We start from the raw sequence: 24,179 nt of genomic DNA, 5'->3' as shown, positions 1-24,179 counted from the left end.
CCGGCTTCTGCCGCCACAGGCTCGCCCTGCCTCCTCCGTACCGCTCCCTCCCCCGGCCTGACTGAGCCAGAGCCCCCGAATCAGCTGCTCCTTTAACCCCGTTCTGTCTGGGCGGGGAACAGACGCCCTCAGGCGACCTACATGCAGAGGCGGGTCCAAATCCAAAGCTGAACCCCGGGAGCTGTGCAAACAAAGAAGAGAAATGGAAATCCCTCCCAGCAGCCTCAGAAGCAGCGGATTAAAACTCCACAAACAACTTGATGTGCCTGCATCTGTTGAATACCTGAATAGACAATGAATCACCCCAAATTCAGGAGGTGGACTTTGGGAGCAGGATATATTAATTTTTCCCCTTTTCCTTATTTTGTGAGTATATGTGTATATGCTTCTGGGTGAGATTTTGTCTGTATAGCTTTGCTTTATAATAGCTTTATTTTACTTCACTATATTTTATCTTCTTTCTTTCTTTCTTTCTATTTTTTCTCCCTTTTACTATGAGCCGTGTGGATGAAAGGCTCTTGGTGCTCCAGCCAGGCATCAGGGCTGTGCCTCTGAGGTGGGAGAGCCAACTTCAGGACACTGGTCCACAAGAGGCCTCCCCGCTCCACGTAATACCAAACGGCGAAAATCTCTCAGAGATCTCCATCTCAACATCAAGACCCAGCTTCACTCAACGACCAGCAAGCTACAGTGCTGGACACCCTATGCCAAACAACTAGCAAGACAGGAACAAAGCCCCATCCATTAGCAGAGAGGCTGCCTAAAATCATAATAAGGCCACAGACACCCCAAAATACACCACCAGACGTGGATGTGCCCACCAGAAAGACAAGATCCAGCCTCATCCACCAGAATACAGGCACTAGGTCCCTCCACCAGGAAGCCTACACAACCCACTGAACCAACCTTAGCCACTGGGGACAGATACCAAAAACAACGGGAACTACGAACTTGCAGCCTGTAAAAAGGAGACCCCAAACACAGTAAGATAAGCAAAATGAGACGACAGAAAAACACACAGCAGATGAAGGAGCAGGGTCAAACACACCAGACCTAACAAATGAAGAGGAAATAGGTAGTCTACCTGAAAAAGAATTCAGAATAATGATACTAAGGATGATCCAAAATCTTGGAAATAGAATAGACAAAATGCAAGAAACATTTAACAAGGACGTAGAAGAACTAAAGAGGAACCAAGCAACGATGAAAAACACAATAAATGAAATTTAAAATACTCTAGATGGGATCAATAGCAGAATAACTGAGGCAGAAGAACAGATAAGTGACCTGGAAGATAAAATGGTGGAAATAACTACGCAGAACAGAATAAAGAGAAAAGAATGAAAAGAACTGAGGACAGTCTCAGAGACCTCTGGGATAACATTAAATGCACCAACATTCGAATTATAGGGGTCCCAGAAGAAGAAGAGAAAAAGAAAGGGACTGAGAAAATATTTGAAGAGATTATAGTTGAAAACTTCCCTAATATGGGAAAGGAAATAGTTAATCAAGTCCTGGAAGCACAGAGAGTCCCATACAGGATAAATCCAAGGAGAAACAAGCCAAGACACATATTAATCAAACTGTCAAAAATTAAATATAAAGAAAACATATTAAAAGCAGCAAGGGAAAAACAACAAATAACACACAAGGGAATCCCCATAAGGTTAACAGCTGAACTTTCAGCAGAAACTTTGCAAGCCAGAAGGGAGTGGCAGGATATACTTAAAGTGATGAAGAAGAAAAACCTACAACCAAGATTAATCTACCCAGCAAGGATCTCATTCAGATTTGATGGAGAAATTAAAACCTTTACAGACAAGCAAAAGCTGAGAGAGTTCAGCACCACCAAACCAGCTTTACAACAAATGCTAAAGGAACTTCTCTAGGCAAGAAACACAAGAGAAGGAAAACACCTACAATAACAAACCCAAAACATTTAAGAAAATGGGAATAGGAACATACCTATTGATAATTACCTTAAATGTAAATGGATTAAATGCTCCCACCAAAAGACACAGACTGGCTGAATGGATACAAAAACAAGACCCATATATATGCTGTCTACAAGAGACCCACTTCAGACCTAGAGACACATACAGACTGAAAGTGAGGGGATGGAAAAAGATATTCCATGCAAATGGAAATCAAAAGAAAGCTGGAGTAGCAATTCTCATATCAGACAAAATAGACTTTAAAATAAAGACTATTACAAGAGACAAAGAAGGACACTATATAATGATCAAGGGATCGATCCAAGAGGAAGGTATAACAATTGTAAATATTTATGCACCCAACATAGGAGCACCTCAATACATAAGGCAAATACTAACAGCCATAAAAGTGGAAATTGACAGCAACACAATCATAGTAGGGGACTTTAACACCCCACTTTCACCAATGGACAGATCATCCAAAATGAAAATAAATAAGGAAACACAAGCTTTAAATGATACATTAAACAAGATGGACTTAATTGATATTTATAGGACATTCCACCCAAAAACAACAGAATACACATTTTTCTCAAGTGCTCATGGAACATTCTCCAGGATAGATCATATCTTGGGTCACAAATCAAGCCTTGGTAAATTTAAGAAAATTGAAATCGTAGCAAGTATCTTTTCCGACCACAACGCTATGAGACTAGGTATCAATTACAGGAAAAGATGTGTAAAAATACAAGCACATGGAGGCTACACAATACACTACTTAATAACGAAGTGATCACTGAAGAAATCAAAGGGGAAATCAAAAAATACCTAGAAACAAATGACAATGGAGACACGATGACCCAAAACCTATGGGATGCAGCAAAAGCAGTGCTAAGAGGGAAGTTTATAGCAATACAAGCCTACCTCAAGAAACAGGAAACATCTCGAATAAACAACCTAACCTTGCACCTGAAGCAATTAGAGAAAGAAGAACCAAAAAACCTCAAAGCTAGCAGAAGGAAAGAAATCATAAAGATCAGATCAGAAATAAATGAAAAAGAAATGAAGGAGACAATAGTGAAGATCAATAAAACTAAAAGCTGGTTCTTTGAGAAGATAAACAAAATTGATAAACCATTAGCCAGACTCATCAAGAGGAAAAGGGAGAAGACTCAAATCAATAGAATTAGAAATGAAAAAGGAGAAGTAACCACTGACACCGCAGAAATACAAACGATCATGAGAGATTACTACAAGCAACTCTATGCCAATAAAATGGACAACCTGGAAGAAATGGACAGATTCTTAGAAATGCACAACCTGCCAAGACTGAACCAGGAAGAAATAGAAAATATGAACAGAGCAATCACAAGCACTGAAATTGAAACTGTGATTAAAAATCTTCCAACACACAAAAGCCCAGGACCAGATGGCTTCACAGGCGAATTCTATCAAACATTTAGAGAAGAGCTAACACCTATCCTTCTCAAACTCTTCCAAAATATTGCAGAGGGAGGAACACTCCCCAACTCATTCTACGAGGCCACCATCACCCTGATACCAAAACCAGGCAAAGATGTCACAAAGAAAGAAAACTACAGGCCAATATCACTGATGAACATAGATGCAAAAATCCTCAACAAAATACTAGCAAACAGAATCCAACAGCACATTAAAAGGATCATACACCATGATCAAGTGGGGTTTATTCCAGGAATGCAAGGATTCTTCAATATACGCAAATCAATCAACGTGATACATCATATTAACAAATTGAAGGAGAAAAACCATATGATCATCTCAATAGATGCAGAGAAAGCTTTCGACAAAATTCAACACCCATTTATGATAAAAGTCCTGCAGAAAGTAGGCATAGAGGGAACTTTCCTCAACATAATAAAGGCCGTATATGACAAACCCACAGCCAACATTGTCCTCAATGGTGAAAAACTGAAACCATTTCCACTAAGATCAGGAACAAGACAAGGTTGCCCACTCTCACCACTATTATTCAACATAGTTTTGGAAGTGTTAGCCACAGCAATCAGAGACGAAAAAGAAATAAAAGGAATCCAAATCAGAAAAGAAGAAGTAAAGCTGTCACTGTTTGCAGATGACATGATACTATACATAGAGAATCCAAAAGATGCTACCAGAAAACTACTAGAGCTAATCAATGAATTTGGTAAAGTAGCAGGATACAAAATTAATGCACAGAAATCTCTTGCATTCCTATATACTAATGATGAAAAATCTGAAAGTGAAATTAAGAAAACACTCCCGTTTACCATTGCAACAAAAAGAATAAAATATCTAGGAATAAACCTACCTAAGGAGACAAAAGACCTGTATGCAGAAAATTATAGGACACTGATGAAAGAAATTAAAGATGATACAAATAGATGGAGAGATATACCAAGTTCTTGGATTGGAAGAATCAACATTGTGAAAATGACTCTGCTACCCAAAGCAATCTACAGATTCAATGCAATCCCTATCAAACTACCACTGGCATTTTTCACAGAACTAGAACAAAAAATTTCACAATTTGTATGGAAACACAAAAGACCCCGAATAGCCAAAGCAATCTTGAGAACGAATAATGGAGCTGGAGGAATCAGGCTCCCTGACTTCAGACTATATTACAAAGCTACAGTAATCAAGACAGTTTGGTACTGGCACCAAAACAGAAATATAGATGAATGGAACAGGATAGAAAGCCCAGAGATAAGCCCACGTACATATGGTCACCTTATCTTTGATAAAGGAGGCAAGCATATACAGTGGAAAAAAGACAGCCTCTTCAATAAGTGGTGCTGGGAAAACTGGACAGCTACATGTAAAGGTATGAAATTAGAACACTCCCTGACACCATACACAAAAATAAACTCAAAATGGATTAAAGACCTAAGTGTAAGGCCAGACACTATCAAACTCTTAGAGGAAAACATAGGCAGAACACTCTATGACATAAATCACAGCAAGATCCTTTTTGACCCAGCTCCTAGAGAAATGGAAATAAAAACACAAATAAACAAATGGGACCTAATGAAACTTAAAAGCTTTTGCACAGCAAAGGAAACCATAAACAAGACCAAAAGACAACCCTCAGAATGGGAGAAAATATTTGCAAATGAAGCAACTGACAAAGGATTAATCTCCAAGATTTACAAGCAGCTCATGCAGCTCAATAACAAAAAAACAAACAACCCAATCCAAAAATGGGCAGAAGACCTAAATAGACATTTCTCCAAAGAAGAGACACAGATTGCCAACAGACACATGAAAGAATGCTCAACATCATTAATCATTAGAGAAATGCAAATCAAAACTACAATGAGGTATCATCTCACACTGGTCAGAATGGCCATCATCAAAAAATCTAGAAACAATAAATGCTGGAGAGGGTGTGGAGAAAAGGGAACCCTCTTGCACTGCTGGTGGGAATGTAAATTGATACAGCCACTATGGAGAACAGTATGGATGTTCCTTAAAAAACTAAAACTAGAACTACCATACGACCCAGCAATCCCACTACTGGGCATATACCCTGAGAAAACCATAATTCAGAAAGAGTCATGTACCAAAATATTCATTGCAGCTCTGTTTACAATAGCCAGGACCTGGAAGCAACCTAGGTGTCCATCATCGGATGAATGGATAAAGAAGATGTGGCACATATATACAATGGAATATTACTCAGCCATAAAAAAATGAAATGGAGGTATTTGTAATGAGGTGGATGGAGTTAGAGTCTGTCATACAGAGTGAAGTAAGTCAGAAAGAGAAAAAGAAATACAGTATGCTAACACATATATATAGAATCTAAGGGGGAAAAAAAGGTCATGAAGAACCTAGTGGCAAGACGGGAATAAAGACACAGACCTACTAGAGAATGGACTTGAGGATATGGGGAGGGGGAGGGGTGAGATGTGACAGGGTGAGAGAGTGTCATGGACATATATACACTACCAAATGTAAAATAGATAGCTGGTGAGAAGCAGCCGCATAGCACAGGGAGATCAGCTCGGTGCTTTGTGACCACCTAGAGGGGTGGGATAGGGAGGGTGGGAGGGAGATGCAAGAGGAAAGAGATATGGGAATATATGTATATGTATAACTGATTCACTTTGTTATAAAGCAGAAACTAACACACCATTGTAAAGCAATTTTACTTCAATAAAGATGTTTAAAAAAAAAATCTGCTAGTTACAAAAATTAAACAGAAAAAAAAAGAATTCCTTAAAATAAAATAGCAACTGATTTACTTTAAAAAAACAAAAAACAAAAACAAAAAATAAAAAGACTGTACAGACAAAACAATGTGTAGGATTGAGTAACTGCCTGATACGCTACATCAATGTAGGTCAAGGTATTAGGTCCTTCAGATTTCACATAAGCCACATGCCACTCAGTAAAGACAGTTTTACCTAAATTACCTCAATAATCAATTTTTCAATGATTAAACTATGTCAATTCAACATAGTGCCAAAATAACAATTTTGTTCAATTAGTAGTAAAAAAAAAAGTTGTCAACTAGGTGTATTTGGAGATATGATCAATCATTTTCACTGCTTTTGCTAACATTTCTGACCCTTTTTGATCAGTCCAAGTATTTTTTGTTGAGTTATCAATAGTTGACCCAAACACGTGGTAGAAGTACTACTTTGCTCTGAAGATAATCAGCAAAATATCTAACCAATTATGGAGACAAATGCAAGTGTATGTGTGCAAGAATGCATCCTGAATATACCAAAATAGTGCACATATTTGCTTTTTTAAAACTTCTTTTATTAGAAAGAAAATTTAATGTGGTTTATAGCACACAATTGAAGTTAAGAGGCATGGTTCTATTTTTAAGCACAACAGAGTAATAAGAGATTTAGGCTCGTGTTAAATCCCTGCTGGGTGACTTATTTGCTATATGTTACTAAACAAGCTGTTAAACTGTTGGAAAATCTATTATATCCTCTGTACAATGGAAAAATTAACAACCTTGAAGAGTTGTGAAAATGTGGGAGAATATATAGAAAAGGACTAGGATGATACAGGCGCACAGGATGCGCTCTCCACGTTGACTTCCTCCCCTCCCCTGGCCCCAGTTCTGGTACTAGTGTACTAGGAGGTTTTAAGTAAGTCCCTCTTTAGGTCTGTTTTACTCTCTATAAAAATACAGAGCTGAACCAGTGCAACAACGCACAACTCCAGCGTCACGACACAATGTTGTGTCATGAGAGCTGGGCAATGCGTCACGAGTAGTTCAACCTATTAATAGATAAATTAGCAAGATTTACAGATAATTTTCTTCTAAAAATGTACAGCTGTTCCAAGGTTATCGCGTTATAACATCAAAATCAGTCACTGGCACTTCCACTTGCTTTTAAGGTGGAGTAAATGAAGTAGAGTTTCAAAGAACAAAGATGGAATTGCTCACAATGCACAGGCTACTTTATCTCCTATAAAGCCTTTATGTACCCTTAATACTTTGGTGATTATGAGTTATTACGATCATAAATTATACTATTTTTAACTGAAATTTTCTTAGTGATTTTCATCTGTGCATACGCTTTTAAAAGGAAAAAGATAAAGCTAGTTGGGGTAAGAAAAACAAGTCTGTAGTTCTATATGCTTTAGTTCCCTGCAAAACAATGGCATTTCTCAAATCAGAGTATATGAGAGTGCTCTGTAGTACAGACATGGTCATCTTTGACATTTGTTCCAGTGGAGAAAATATTGGGAATCATGGCATTACATCGTCTGTGAAAATCTCTTCAGCTGCAAACCTTTGTGATTGTATATTGTCCCAAACATTTTTGCAAGTAAACACCCATTGGCAAAGAAACACTTTCAGAAACTCTTGGGAAAACTTTGTAATAATAGTAAACATTACAAAGTACTATGTAATCTGTGTGTATTATAGGAGAGATTAAACACAATGAAATTATTTTTCAATTCAAATGACAAAACCCACTTTAGAAAAGGACATGTCTAAAACATGCCTGAGGCACAATTGGTGGTTCATAAACAAAGGAAAGGATCACCGAGGCATGACTTAGTTTTGCAGTACCTCTGATTAGCTACCCAAGCACAACCCTTTAATATCTTATATTTCTTCTAATATGGAAAGTATTGTACTCCTGGTAAAATAAGGCAATATTTTACTTCCATGTTCAACCTACTTGAAATGTCAACTCAAAAATATAATAGTATATAACTTGGGAGCAAAATGTAAGTATTTTATTTTTTGGAATATACATTGTATTAGTTCCCTAGGGTTGTATAACAAATATCATTACCTGGCTTAAAACAACAGAAATGTATTCTCTCACAATTTTGGAAGCCAGAAGTCAGAAATCGAGGGGTCAGCTGTTTGGTTCCTTCTGGAGGCTCTGAGGGAAAATGTGTTTCATGCCCCTCACCCAGCTTCTGGTGGCTGTGGGAGTCCTTGCCATTCCTTGACTTGTAGATACATTACTCCAATCTTTGCTCCATCTTCACATGATCTTCCCCTCTGTGTGTTCTCGTCTGTGTCTCCATGTGTCTCAAATTTTCCTCTCCTTTCTCTTATTAGGGCACTTGTCATTCAATTCAGGGCTCACTCTAAATCCAGAAGACCCTATTTCTAAATAAGGTCATACTCAGATATACCAAGGACATATCTTGGACATATCTTTTCGAAGGACACAGTTCAACCACTACAGTCTGTCCTATGGCCCCCCCAAATTCATGTCAGTCCCACATGCAAAATACATTAACCCCATCCCAGCATGCCCCCAATTCTCACTCACTACAGCATCAACTCTAAATCTAAAATCTCATCTAAATATCACCAGCTCAAAAAAGTCCCAAGTCTCATCTTCTAGATCATCTAAATTAGGTATGGGTGAGACTCTCTATATGATCCATCTTACAACAAAATTCCTCTCCATCTGTGGATCTGTAAGACTAGAAACAATTTATCTGCTTCCAAAATACAATAGAGGGGCATACATAAGATAGATATTCTCATTCCAAAAGGGAGAAAGTGAAAAATATAAAGGGATAATTGGTTCACAAGCTAGTTTGAAACCAAACAGGGAAAATTTCATCAGGTTTCAAGGCCTAAGAAAATCCTCTGTAGCTCAAAACTCTGCCCTCTGGACCCACAGATGGCCCCTGCATCCGGGTCTATAGAGGTTCTGTCAGTCCCTGTCTCTGCATTTGCAGCACTGCCCTTGGAGTCATCCTTCCTTTCTCTTGAAGAGTGGCCTATGTTTGCAGTCAACTAGCTCTGTCAGCCTGTTTCCTGTTTGTAGAATTCTGGGAATACAACATTCTTTCACTTTGTCCAATCTCAGTCCAAGCTAGTAGCATCTCTGCTGGTATAAAATTCTAAAAACCTTGTCAGTCTCCTGTGTAACTCATAGGGATCCACACAATTAGACAAGAGGGTTTTCAGCATAACCTTCCTGGATAACCCCATCTCTATTCCTAGCTTCTGCTAAAAAGGTTAAACCATAGCAATAGGCATTGTGCTAGACACTTGCTTCATAATAATCCAGAAGGCAAGAATTGTTTCATTCTACATATGAGGAAACTCAAGGCTCAGCTATGTTAAGTTAATTGCTGCTTATAAAAGTCAAGATTCAAATATGTTCTACTTGGAATCTGCTTGATTTCACAGTCCATTCATTCTCTACTGCTCCCAACAGCCTCTCCTAGGAATGCTCACAATGTTTATGGGAATGGATATCCAGTGTACACAGAAAGAAACCTCTTCCTGATACCCAGCTCAACACACCACCAAATTGACTTTATCATGATCTAGTTGGCTTTTTAAAAAATAAATAAATAACTTCATAGAAAGTACACACACACACACACACACACACACACCACCACATCATAAGAAAGGCTTTATACACTAAAAAGTGAGCTTTATTCCCAACCTAGACATATGTTTCACTCCCCATGGATAACTATCACCAACATTTCCTAGGTATCTTTTCAGAAATTCCCCAGGCCCATAAATTCTTCTACATCTTTTTAAAGACAAAAATGAGAACCATATTTGACACTTGGTTCTGTACATTGTTTTCTTTTTTCTTTTCCTCTCTTTTTTTCCTAACAAACAATATTTTTCCTCAGTACATAAAGATCTACTCATTCATTTTAATGAGTAGTTTCACTTAGTTTATTTCATGTCTGTGCATCAATACATTTAACCAGTTCTCTATCAGTTGGCTTTTAGGTTTTTTCACTTTTTAATATTTAAACAAAACTGGCTGCACCTTTTCCACACATGTGAGTTTTGGTTTCTTTTGCTATAATTCTTCTCCAGCCTGGCTACTCACACATGGGTGGTACACAGACCATGGTGTTTGCTGTCTACCACTCCTATGCAGATCAGCCACCTCTTCACATAAGAAAAAGTCTCTGGGGAAAGTCTTGCTTGCTTTTCTCAACAGAGCTTTAAGAACAACGTGAGTAAGCAAGTGTCTTGTGGTTTAGATGTTTCTCTTATTGAAAACAGACTCTTTACACATTAACTTCCAACCCCGACAGCTATACAGTGCTGTAACAAACAGCATGGAAAAGAGATGAGAAGTGCTTACCAAAGTTAAAAGAAAACAATCACCTTTCATTAGACTTCTTAAAATTTCAGTTAGCTCCATTTGGAAGCCCCTACCAGCCTGAAGATTCATACATTATTTTCTTAGTGATTTCCTAACCCTTATGCACTTTCTCAGTTATCAGGCAGAAACCTAATTTCATTTTATGGAATGGATATTCAACAATACTCAACAATATCTTTTTTTTATTTGTTTTTTGGAACACTAATTATCTAACAGGATACCACCTGAACTTGCCTTCTAGTAACACCGGGGCACAATTTATCATTATTTGTAACACTATTGTGTAATCTTTGCAACTACCTTTCATGAGGCTTTACTTATAACAGATGGGGGCCAAGTCGTTTCAAAAGTAATGATTCAATTCAACGTCTTCAATAAAAAGGTACCTAAGTGGTAGAATGAACTGGTAAAGTGCTCAATAAGTGTTTGCCAACAGCAGAACAAGAAGAAAGAATTAAAGTCGACCACAGTTTGGGCCAGGATTGCCCAAGTATCCCTGGATGACCATAACTTTACAATTTTCAACAACTGCACTGTTATAGGGCAGATCAGCACCTTATAAATCACTGTTCCACAGAACACTGTTCATGGAATGTTAATAGTTATAACAACAAAAATAAGAGGGGGGAAAGGGGCATTTACTGCGTAAATCTGCATTTTGAAACTCCAAAAAGGTACACAGGATGCATCTCTTCACTTTTTTCCCCTTAGCCCACTAGTTAGCATTTCCTGGTATTCCAGGAAAAAAACAGTATTTAAGCGTAACTATGAATAGCTATGGAACAATTCTTTAAAAAAAAAAAAAATTCCTTGGAATAACATAACCTAGAATGAACTATCCCCAGCATTATGAGAAATACTTTTCTAATAATTTTACCAACGTTGATTGACATATACACACTACCATATATAAAATAGATAACTAATAAGGACCTACTGTACAGCACAGGGAACCCTACTCAATACTCTCATGGCCTATATGGGAAAAGAATCTAAAAAGAGTGGATATGTGTATATGTATAACTGGTTCACTTTGCTGTACTACAGAAACTAACACGACACTGTAAACCAACTATACTCCAATAAAAATTTTTTTAAAAAATTTTACCAACCTTAATGGATGTAACAAATGTTTCTAAACATATAAATCTCTTTTTAAAAAAATCACTATTTGACCTGCTGATTTTCAAAATCTGTTTCCTGCCTACCAAACTACTCCTTCCCACATTCTCAAGTCCATACATTTATTTTTTGAGATTTAAGCAAGAGATTAGCTCTCCTGTTAAGCATTGACTCCTCAACTGTCACCCACCCCCTCGTCTAAGTTCCCAAGCACTCTGGAAACCCACCACTTCAATGCATTAATCACATGTTTCCATAATTAGGCATTTATTTTTCTGCTTGTTTTACTGGATCCAAAGAACCTGAGAGTCAGTGATAAATTCTTAGTACCAGTGTTAGTGTTAGTGTAAGTATTAGTATTTAGAGGCACAGCATTCTAAATAGGCACCTGAACTCTCCAGCATTCAATAAATGTTTGTTAAATGAGTAAATGAGCAAAAGCATCAATAGAGCCTCCATGTTATTAATGTTTTGTCAATGATTTAAAACAGGGACTAAATCAGGCCTCTACCAATTTTTAAATTGATTTTTGCCAGAGCAACGTCTTTAAGTTAAATTTTAGGCAGAGCATGCAGTCCTCTTTCCAAAGTACCAACATCACTCTGTTTTCTCATATCTGGCAGCTTCACACATGACTGTTCCCTGACTGACCCTCAGAGTAATTGAGTTTGCTGCTCCTGGACTACATGTTACATGAGAAATGATAGTCATGTTTACAGGTGTAAAATAAGTTGTACGTACAGATTGAAACAAGATGTCTTTTAATAGAAATAAAAGAAGATTTGTACACTTAGGTGGGTAAAGAAATGAGAAAAATAGATTAGAAATAATACAACATGATAGATTTTTTAAGGAAGTTCTATAATATGATAGCTACGTAGTAGCCATTAGAGTGTATAATCAGCCCCACATCCTTAATATCCATCTAGACCAAAATCAGAGGCTGACATTGAAAATGTGGAGAAGGTTCCCAGGATGGCTGCCAGGATGATGACAGTTAGAGGAAAAAGCCTGAAGGCGGAGCTTATCCCCAGGGAAGCGTAGAGAATCACATCACCTGGTTGTTTCTAAAGATGGAATAGGATGAGAAGAAGCAGTGTTACCATTCATTTCAGTCAGCTGGCCAGAGCTCTGGAAACAGGAGAGGAGGAAAAACTTTAAAAGGAAAACAAATTTTGTTTTTTTTTTAAAAAAAGAGTTATAAATAGACAAATTCCACTAAAGTAAGAGCAAAGAAAAGGGAAGTTTCAGACATTCTGAGAATATGCGTCTTCTCTGATTAAATAAGCAATCAGGTTCTTTGAGCAAGAATAACCACTGCCAAGAGAGCAGTTCCAATAGTCATCAGCCCAATTTAGAGAACATGTTCAACTAAGGTGTGAGCATTAGAATTCTCCAGGAAAACAGTACCTATAGGATGTAGAGAGATGCACATAAGAGGAGACTTATTGTAGGAACTGACTCGCATGGTTATGGAAGCCTAGAAGTCCTACGATCTGCCATCTGCAAGCTGGAAAAACAAGAACGTCAGTGGTAAAATTCAGTCCGAGGCCAAAAGCCTTGGAAGAGGGTAGGGGGTGGGGATGCTGGTGTGAGTCCCAGAATCAGAAGGTCTGAGAACCAGAAGCTCCAGTGCCGGAGGGCAGAAGAAGGTGGGCATCCCAGCTTAAGAAGAGAAAGAAAGAGAATTCACCCTTCTTCCACCTTTCTACCCTCAGCTGGTTGCGCCCGCACGTTGGTGAGGGCAGATCTTTACTCAGTCTGCTGATATCAGATGCTAATTTCTTCCAGAAACACACTCACACACATTCAGAAATAATATTTACTAGTTATTTGGGCATTCCTTAGCCAGTCAAGTTGACACAAAATTAACCATCACACTGTGTAAACACATTCTGACTTCAGGTTTGTTTCCCTAGTACCAAAATAGATCCAAATAACATTAATAAATAAGTACTTATTGAATATTTCCTCTGTGCTAGGTTCCACTATTGGTACTGAGAAAAAGAATGACAAAGGCAAGCTATAGTCCCTTGTTTTCTTTCATCTTTCAGCCTTTTCTTTCTTAAAACATACAATTTACATGTACAACAACTGTTCCATCAGCAACATGTCTCTTTACGCTCAATGACTTCTGTGAGCATTCCCCTACTCTTCAAGGGTACGTATCAGAATCTTTGAGAAATCATAGTATTTGACGTATTTTGAAAACTCTCCACTTTGAGGTATTGACACATGCCCCCAACCAACGATATGCTATTCCTCAGTTGAAGATAGTAGGTTTAGTGGGGCTTGGGAACTGGAAAATAGAGAAAGTAGTGGAGAGTAACATATCAACTTTAGACTACATTTATTCATTCTAAAGTCATAGCATAATTCAAAATTGTGCCCTACAAAGTCACCCATAAAAATCCCTAAATTTGCTGTAAAATACAGTGTACAGTTGACCCTTGAACACCACAGGGGTTAGGGGTGCCAAACCTCCACAGGTCGAAAATCACATATAACTTAGAGCCCAACCTCCATCCTCACGGTTCCTCCATATCCATAGTTCCACATCCACAGATTCAACCAACCACGGATCGTATAGTACTGTAGTATTTACTACTGAAAAAATCCACATATAAGTGGACCTGCGCAGTTCAAATCTGTGTTGTTCAAGGGTCAACTGTACATGGTTTTATATATACAACTTTATTCTGTAACGTGTATATAAATGTGCTATATATTCAATCATGTAAAACATCTATTTCCTCAGAAAGATCATATTCAGAAATTATAGCACGTCTTACAACTTGAAAAGCTTTAGCAAAGTTATAATATCAACTTGTTAGCTCTTCCTGTCTCTTATAATCATTTTCATCTTATGGAGACAATTTTTATCTCTTTCTATAACTCTTCTAATCAATGTTTCTGAATTGTTCTTGGTACAATATTCCTACGCCACTCTTAGGAAGCCATCCTCATCCACCTGCTCAACAGCATAAACTACGTTTCTCTCCTTTGCCAAAGATGGAAGAGAGAAAATCCTCAATACAATTCACAGCTCTTTCTTTAGGTATGTACCGCCTGTTTGAGATTTGAGGACATCCACAGCCTGAGGTGTACACTTTTGCCCCACATTTTAATTTATTCCTCTCATTGGCAAATACTGTACATGTGATTGAATTTGTATAAGTTAAATGTCCATCTGATGTGATTTCACTACTGTTACAAGACGAATTAATGGTGTCTACAGCAAAGGCATGTAGAATATGCTACAGATGCACTGAGGAAAAAGCCACTAACTCTCTTAGAGGAAACATTGGGAAAAGCATCACCAAGGAGATAATATCTAGAGTCTTGAAGAATGCATGGAAAACTAACAATGAAAGATGGTAGTGGTAGATTGAGCATTCTGGCAAAAATATAAATGAATAAAAAAGACAAAAGAATCTAATATGTTCAAGAAATTATGAAAAGTCCAAATCATTGAAGAAAAAGACATTGGTGAGCATATAAAGAGAGAACTTTTGGCCAAAGGAAAAATAAAAACAAAAACAAGAAAAGTACCAGTAGAACCAATAAGATTATGGTAAGTTCCGTATGCCTTGGAAAGGCATATGGCCTTTATCTTATTATTAAAGGGTAACTAACAAGAGGATTTAAGCAAAGAGTAACATGATTAGTCTTTTGCTTGCTCTTTTTGAAACGTAACTCAAATAGCAATAAGGAATATGGATTAGGGACAGAAAAGAAGAAATATGTACATCCATTAGGAGGATTTTGCTTAAGCCCAAACACGAACTTTAAAAAGGTGACAGAGTCAACATATGGACTCGGCCAACGTGGCCAGCTCTACCCCATGCCAGCTCTACCCTATGCCTAAACATGACTGCCAGAGACATGCAGGACAAGGGCAAGAAGAGGCTGCCCTGGATTCTGGCCAAGAGCTTCATGGCCACCTGTCCTGTCACATGTTCATGTCCAAAGAGAAAACCCCTAGCCCTCACAGCCTGAAGCTCAGGCTCAAGGTCAACGGTGAGGGTGAGACTCAGGTTGGAGGGTGAGACATTGTCCATGATTCTTTTCTATCCCCTACATCATCAACTCTATTTCTAAAAATGAAGAAGAAGATATTATCCTTCTCCTAGTAGAAGGAGATATTATCTTAACCAGGATGCCAAAGAGAATAGGACACATTAAAGAAAACTATGAGATACAAGTTGGCATACATGGGGTCATCAGTATGAGATTTAATGTAGAAATGTCAGAATATCGAGTCTACACAAAGCACCCTAACTTCCTAACAAGTTTCTGGAGAGAAGGGAGCAAGAGAGAGCAAGCAAAGGTTATCTAATATAACAGTCCTTTAATACGGAACAAATTTTTTTTAATGATTTGATTGGCTTGCTATGCCTCAACTTAAGGAAGATGGACCCTTCAAGGAAAATGTGATCTAGAAGAGCTGGGCCAGAAATAGAAACAAAAAACAGTGTCTTCTAGGAAACAACCAGAATAAAGTATCTATTTATCAAACCAAATGTTCAGAAAACTTACTTTCCTTTCCTAAAACTGGACTGGATAAGACTTCTCAGTGGGTCATTCTGGGATCATTAATTTAAGACTGAGTATATGCAAATGAAGCTGAAAAGCATGTTTCAAATTTCCTTGATCAGGATAATCATCTGTAGGTATTTGTAAATATAAAAATTTCCAAATTACTGGCCCATAACAGGCCCACTCTGCTAATTAGCAGAATTAACTAATCTCCAGACTCCCAGTGATTCTTATCATGGAATTTTTGGAAAACGTTACTCCACATAATCAGTTAATTTAAAATTTTATTTAATAAGTACACAATTAATGAAGACCTCCAGTCATTTACTTAGAGTATGTACCCTGACCCATAGATTCTGGGTTTGAAAAATAATTTTGAAATTATTGTTTCCTATGAAAAACTGGTGGTCCAGTGGTTAGAGGACTCAGCACTTTCAATGCCCTGGACCTGGGTTCAATCCTTGGTCAGGGAACTAGGATCTCACAGGCCGTGTGGTGTGGTCAAAAAAAAAAAAAGAAAGAAATTACTGTTTGCTAAACAAATATGCTCTCTTTTGGGGAAAAATATGAGATCTCACAGACCACAAAGTTATATTTCTGCTTCCCAGTTTGCCACTATTCAAATTGAACTTCACCATGTACATAGTAATTCAATCTGGGGTAGAATGTGAGAAGCCTGTAGGACATCCTTGCAAAGATGGTTTACTATGTCTAAAGACAGATTTGAAAGTCATTGGTGTAGAGATCATGTCGAAGTTATGAAAGTGGATTAAGCAGCAAAAGCAGAAAGTGGACAGTTACATAAGAGAAGGCAGAACCATAGGTAACACCCATATTTTAAAAATAGAGAGGGAGAAATTACTTGAAGAAACAAAGAAAGAATAAATGGAGAGATTGGAAGGTAATCCAGAGACCAGGGTTGCAGAAAAACTAGGAGAGGAGGAAATAATTCTAAAGAGAAAAACAATCAACACTGCCAAATTCTTCAGGGGTAAGAAAGATAGAATAAGGGCAGAAAAGAGGGTGCTAGGCTATGCTCCCTAAAGGCAGAAGAAAGAAAGAAAGAGAGAGAAAAAAAGAAAGAAAGAAAGAAAGAAAAAGAAAGAAAGAAAGAAAGAAAGAGAAAGAAAAAGAAAGAAAGAAAGAAAGAAAGAAAGAGGGAAACAAAGAGAGAGAGAGAAAGAAAGAAAGAAGAGGAGGCAGGGAGGAAAGAAAAGAAAAGAAAAATCCTAAGTCTGCAAGTCTGTTGTGCTGTCAATGATTAGAGACCTTGCCTAATACTAGCTAATGAAGATGTGTCTAAGCATCTGATGGAAGAAATTTTCACATATTGAGGTATGGGAATGTCATTCTGGCTTACACATAATTTGGCTTGAATTTCATGCTAACTAGAACAGCCTGTTTTGTGGCCTATCAAATATGCATTGTACACCCACTTTAACCATTTTTTAAAAACGCATTTAAAAAATCAAAATGGAGTAACTGTGGTTCAGGTATTCAAAATGAAGGAGAGTGGCCATTGTGAATGTGGTTTCAGACACATTCCTGCATTACTGAGAACTTGGATTTTCTAACTGTATCAGACTCAAGGACAACAGCAGCCATTATCAAAACAATATCTGCTAGCAGCTGCAACCTTATGGTCTCAAGGTCTCCCCTCGTAACTATGCAACCATTTTGGACCCCACCAATCCTTGCTTAACAAGTACCCCTCTTAACAGAACCAATCTAATTCTTGACAAACAACTTATGTAATTTTGTGGTATTTGCCTTTATAAGCCATTTTGTAGTCCAGCAGAACACAATTCATGTGCCTCTTGAATCTGTCCTCAGTTTGGCTCAAATAAAACTCTTTTCTATTCCTATTATAGATTGTTTATTGATTATTTCTGTTGACACACCATAGGAACTTAAAATAGAGATTATTTCTTCTATGTTATGCATATTTGAATAACATCAAATATATTTGTGAGCTATCAAAAAGTATGGGACAAAAAAAATAAAATAAAATAAAAAGTATGGGACAGCTATATAGTAAATTAACATTAGCATTTTATAAACAGAAATATCTCTACTTGGTTTTAAATGCGTGACTCTTTGGTGTTCATTTCTTCACTCTAATCAAAAAGTTACAAATAGGACAATTCCCATTTGTGTTACAGTTAATTGTACACTTGTCCATGCTTTCTACAAGCTATTTGCACTCAATAAATGAGGCAGGAATAAAAGACAGAAGAAACTTATGAGAAAAAAATTGAATACTTTGGTACCAAGATTTTTATATCAAATAATTACTTGTTTGCAACATTGAAATTTCTCAGTCAGCAAAGCTTCATCAGAAATTTCAGAATTTGATGGCTGATGTGGCTCAGTGACCAAAAGAAATTGTGATTAAGTAATATAAATGACTAAAGTCTATGACAGAAGATTGCACCTAAATATACCACAAAATGAGTTAGCAATATTAATCACACAATAAATGGAAATATTTGGTTTCATATTTGACATACTGGCTCATGATCTAATTTTTCTTTGAACTTAAACAGTCAAAAGTATTTGTCCAGAGAGATATTATGTTTGCAGGGGTAGTCTAATGGGGATGCAATGTATCTGTCTCTGTAAATACACTATATTATGTACAATTATTATACTGAGTGGGGTGCCTGGTGTGGAAGACTTCTCTTTTCTGGGTGATGCTCCCACCATAAATTTTGTACATATGTTGAATATTTAGTCTCCACTGAGATATTTTCATCAGTTACTGAGAGAAATGTATTTATGATTGCCCACCTGCTCAGCAAGAACTATGCCAGCCTTCAAATGTTGTAAGGCAGAAGGCCTTCAGGTCATTAAAGTGTGAATTTGCAGAAATATAACTTGCCCTGTGATTTGAAGAGAATACTATTAATTGTTAGGGAATTTCACCCTTAACATCCAGGTTGGGGAAGGGGGTGAAGACACAAAGTCTGGGAGTTAAATTTCCAGATGTTGCTTCCAGGAGTTTCTTCCCCTTACCTTGAGAACAAGGGCTGAAACTGTTGTTCTGTGCACTCTAATGTCTAACATATAAATGTTTTACATAGAAGCTGATCATTCTATGCCTGGGATCTAATGGTGTGAACCAGGGGCATGCCACCCACATGCACCCTTCTGAACCAAGGCACTCACACCCCAGCTTCTGGGAGTAGAGGCTGCTGATAGCTCAGAGCTGAGTTTCTCTCCTGGAATCTGAGAGCCACCGAACCCTAGGTTATGCCCCTCCCCTAAGGACAGTCCACATTCAACGACTGGTTACCTGAGGGGGGAAGGACAGTCCCCATGCCTTAATTAAGGACAATTCTAAAGAGCCATATATACTCCAGAGCCTCTTTATTGCAACTGCGAGACAGTTTCAATCTCTTCCTCTGCTTAATCCTACTTCTTTCAAAGCCTTCAAATCCAATTCCTGAGAGCATTCACCAATAAAATTTGCGCATGCAAATCTCCATCTCAAAGCCCGTTTCCAGGAACACTCACCTAAAGCAGTAGAAGTCAGGAGTGATCTAAATTGGAATTTTGGAGCTGAATCATCTACTGAAGGCTAGCAGTGAGGACCCCATCACTGACGATGGGTGGAGTGCTAATAGCCCCTGGCATACTATAGCAATGCAATTTTTAACACTTTCACCTGGAGTGAACCGGATAGGCAGGGAAAGCACTGGCTGCAGGCAACATCTCAAGCATCTGAGGGATCTGGGGAAAGCAGTAATTATAGGGACTATGGAAGGAATGGCTGTTGCTGAGGGCTATCAATTCATTGGAGAAAAACAATGAAAAGCTGGAGGTAATTAATCACCAATTTAAGGTAAAGTGTGAAAGCCAGAGGGATTCCTTGGCAGAACATAAAGAATCTCTGCCCTACTGTAACTAAAAGGCAAAGAAAGCTGAGGTTCATTCCCAGAACTGAATTATAAAGTTAACCTTCCAGAGAAGGTTAAATTCTAAATCAGGCAATTCTGCAGTGTCAAGACCAGCACTTGGATTACTAAACCTGAAGTGGGAATGTTTAGGTCTTTATGCTCAAAAATCTTAAGTATACATATTCTCTTGGCCTTTCTGGGCCCATCAGAAGTGGTCTATTCCTCTTTGTAAAACACCAGCCCCTTATTGAAGACAATGCAGAAACTCCTGCCTTTCAATACAACATATGTTCCTCTCAAGATCTACCCCAGTCTCTTGTATGGGCCTCCAGTAACTAAAGAAGAGGTCAAGAATCCATGAGGAATCACCATGCACTACGAAGGCAATATGATACAGTAATGTTTCAACCAGTCCTTCACAGAAACCTATGACCATTCACTCAGGTAATCATACACTAAAGAAAGAGAATACCCAGAAATTTCAAGGTCACATTTATTATTCAAGAACTCAGGGTTATCCAGTTATCCATGTCAAAGTGGGAACACATGGTAATAAATAGTTTCACTAGGTCCAGTTTACAAAGCAAGCACGGGACATGGAACAACCCAGTAATCATGTCCTCTATCCTTCTGTTTTATTGGAATAAACATGCTTGATAGTTAACAGACTCCATCCCCTACCCCCAGGTTGCTGGCTTGGCCTTTGGAGACAAGTGCCATCAGTGGGAAAGACCAATTAGATGCCTCTGTTCAGATTTGACATTAAGTAGTTAGGCTGCTGCATGGCCTGAGAAGAACTTGGTCAGGATCACCCACTAGGTAAGCCACTTAGACTAGCAAAAGTGTTAACCCAGGGTGAAGAGAATCTAGGATGGGTAGAAGAGGAATAGGGCCCTCAAGACCAGCTGCCGCACTGGGGTTGTTTTTCATTACATATTTAAATGATAATACTTTGGAAGTACTACATTAAAGAAAATATATCATTAAAAGTTTTTTTAAATGTAGCCACTTGAAAATTTAAAATAACGTTTGTGGCTTATATTTGTGGCTTGCAGTATATTTCTATTGGACAGGTTTGCTTTATAATATCTGCGTGCAACAAAAATTTCAGTTAAAACCTCTAACCAACAGGAAGCTATCAGTTGCTAAATGCATGTGATTTGGCCAGTTGAGTAAGAGCTATTTGGGTGACTATGGTCTGCAGTGGGGGAAGTTCATAATACAGTCTAATGAGAAACTGTAAAGGGCAAACAGGAGAGACCTTCAAGATGGTGGAGGAGTAAGATGTGGACATCACCTTCCTCCCCACAAACACATCAGAAATACAACTACATGTGGAACAACTCCTACAGAACACGTAATGAATGCTGGCAAAAGAACTCAGACTTCCCAAAAGCCGTGTGACTGACAGGGTCTTGGTGCTCCAGCCGGGTGTCAGGCCTGTGTCTCTGAGGTGGGAGAGCCGAGTTCAGGACATTGGTCCACCAGAGACCTCCCAGCTCCACATAATATCAAACAGCAAAAGCTCTCCCAGAGATCTCCATCTCAATGCTAAGACCCAGCTGAACTCAATGACCAGCAAGCTACAGTGCTGGACACCCCATGCCAAACAACTAGCAAGACAGGAACAGAACCCCATCCATTAGCAGAGAGGCTGCCTAAAATAATAATAAGGTCACAGATACACCAAAACACACCACCAGACATCGTCCTGCCCACCAGAAAGACAAGATCCAGCCTCATCCACCAGGACACAGGCACAAGTCCCCTCCACCAGGAAGCCTACACAACCCATTGAAGCAACCTTAGCCACTGGGTGCAGACACCAAAAACAACAGGAACTACGAACGTGCAGCCTGTGAAAAGGAGAACCCAAACATAGTAAGTTAAGCTAAATGAGAAGACAGAGAAACACACAGCAGATGAAGGAGCAAGGTAAAAACCCACCAAACCCAGTCTACCTGCAAAAGAATTCATAGTAATGATAGTAAAGATGATCCAAAATCTTGGAAATAGAATGGAGAAAACAAAAGAAACGTTTAACAAGGACTTAGAAGAACTAAAGAACAAAGAAACAATGATGAACAACACAATAAATGAAATTTAAAATTCTCTAAAAGCAATTAATAGCAGAATAACTGAGGCAGAAGATAGGATAAGTGACCTGGAAGATAAAATAGTGGAAATAACTACTGCAGAGCAGAATAAAGAAAAAAGAATGAAAAGAATGTAGGACAGTCTCAGAGACCTCTGCAACAACATTAAATGCACCAACATTTGAGTTATAGGAGTCCCAGAGGAAGAAGAGAAAAAGAAATGGACTGAGAAAACATTTGAAGAGATTATAGTTGAAAACTTCCTTAATATGGGAAAGGAAATAGTCAATCAAGTCCAGTAAGCACAGAGAGTCCCATACAGGATAAATCCAAGGAGAAACATGTCAAGACGCATATTAATCAAACTATCAAAAATTAAACACAAAGAAAAAATATTAAAAGCAGCAAGGGAAAAACAACAAATAACATACAAGGGAATCCCCATAAGGTTAACAGCTGATCTTTCAGCAAAAACTCTGCAAGCCAGAAGGGAGTGGCAAGACATATGTAAAGTGATGAAAGGGAAAACCTACAACCAAGATTACTCTAACCAGCAAGGATCTCATTCAGATTTGATGGAGAAATTAAAACCTTTACAGACAAGCAAAAGCTAAGAGAATTCAGCACCACCAAACCAGCTTTACAACAAATGCTAAAGGACCTTCTCTAGGCAGGAAACACACGAGAAGGAAAAGACCTAAAATAACAAACCCAAAACAATTACGAAATTGGTAATAGGAACATACATATCGATAATTACCTTACATGTAAATAGATTAAATCCTCCACCAAAAGACATAGACTGGATGAATGGATACAAAAACAAGACCCATATATATGCTGTCTACAAGGGTCCCACTCCAGACCTAGGGACACATACAGACTGAAAATGAGGGGTTGGAAAAAGATATTCCATCCAAAAGGAAATCAAAAGAAAGCTGGAGTAGCAATTTTCATATCAGACAAAATAGACTCTAAAGTAAAGACTATTACAAGAGACAAAGAAGAACACTACATAATGATCAAGGGATCAATCCAAGAAGATATAACAATTGTAAATACTTATGCATGCAACATAGGAACACCTTAATACATAAGGCAAATGCTAACAGCCATAAAAGGGGAAATCGACAGTAACACAATCAGAGTAGGGGACTTTAGCACCTCACTTTCACCAATGGACAGGTCATCCAAAATGAAAATAAATAAGGAAACACAAGCTTTAAATGATACATTAAACAAGATGGACTTCATTGATATTTGTAGGACGTTCCATCCAAAACCACAGAATACACTTTCTTCTCAAGTGTTCATGGAACATTCTCCAGGATAGATCATATCTTGGGTCACAAATCATGCCTTGCTAAATTTAGGAAAATTGAAATAGTATTAAGTATTGTTTCCGACCACAACGCTATGAGACTAGATATCATTTACAGGAAAAAATCTGTAAAAAATACAAACACATAGAGGCTAAACAATACACTACTTAATAACCAAGAGATCACGAAGAAATCAAAGAGAAAATCAAAAAAAAACCTAGAAACAAATGACAATGAAAACACAATGACCCAAAACCTATGGGATGCAGCAAAAGCAGTTCTAAGAGGGAAGTTTATGGCAATACAATCCTACCTCAAAAAACATCTCAAATAAACAACCTAACCTTACACCGAAAGCAATTAGAGAAAGAAGAACAAAAAACCCCAAACTCCTCAACAAAATGCTAGCAAACAGCATCCAACAGTACATTAAAAGGACCATACACCATGATCAAGTGAGGTTTATCTCAGATGCAAGGATTCTTCAATATACGCAAATCAATCAATGTCATAAACCATATTAACAAACTGAAGGAGAAAAACCATACGATCATCTCAATAGATGCAGAAAAAGCTTTTGACAAAATTCAACACCCATTTGTGGTAAAAACCCTGCAGAAAGTAGGCATAGAGGGAACTTTCCTCAACATAA

This window comes from Eubalaena glacialis, chromosome 6 (genome assembly GCF_028564815.1).
Source record: "Eubalaena glacialis isolate mEubGla1 chromosome 6, mEubGla1.1.hap2.+ XY, whole genome shotgun sequence".
In the NCBI taxonomy this organism is placed as follows: Eukaryota; Metazoa; Chordata; class Mammalia; order Artiodactyla; family Balaenidae; genus Eubalaena; species Eubalaena glacialis.
Note: the sequence above shows the minus strand (reverse complement) of the source record.